Consider the following 410-nt stretch of genomic DNA (forward strand, 5'->3'; position numbering starts at 1 on the left):
TACCAATGCACATATTTATAATAGTTCTCTACAAAAATAAGAATAAAATCATATGAAGTGACATTTATATACCTCAGTAGGAGAACAATAAAGTCGTTTTTAAAATTATTCCAATGCTGAAGATAACAAATTTAAGAACAATAAAATATCAAATAAAACACCAAAACCATAAAGTAGCAAGCAATTATGATTTCATTTCATCTGATTTTTATATAAAATACAAGGAATTCCCAATCTATTTATGAATCGAAAATATAATTCGATTTGGACTCAATGCAATGTCCTTACATGTGCTGTGCTTACTACACTCGCTTGTATCCGAAATCAGCATTATGATATTAAGGTAAATGATGAAGAGAGGAAACTGTGTGTATGACCACATTGCCCAACATTGCTAACAATGCCAAAAA

Source organism: Teleopsis dalmanni, chromosome 1 (genome assembly GCF_002237135.1).
Source record: "Teleopsis dalmanni isolate 2A chromosome 1, ASM223713v2, whole genome shotgun sequence".
NCBI lineage: Eukaryota > Metazoa > Arthropoda > Insecta > Diptera > Diopsidae > Teleopsis > Teleopsis dalmanni.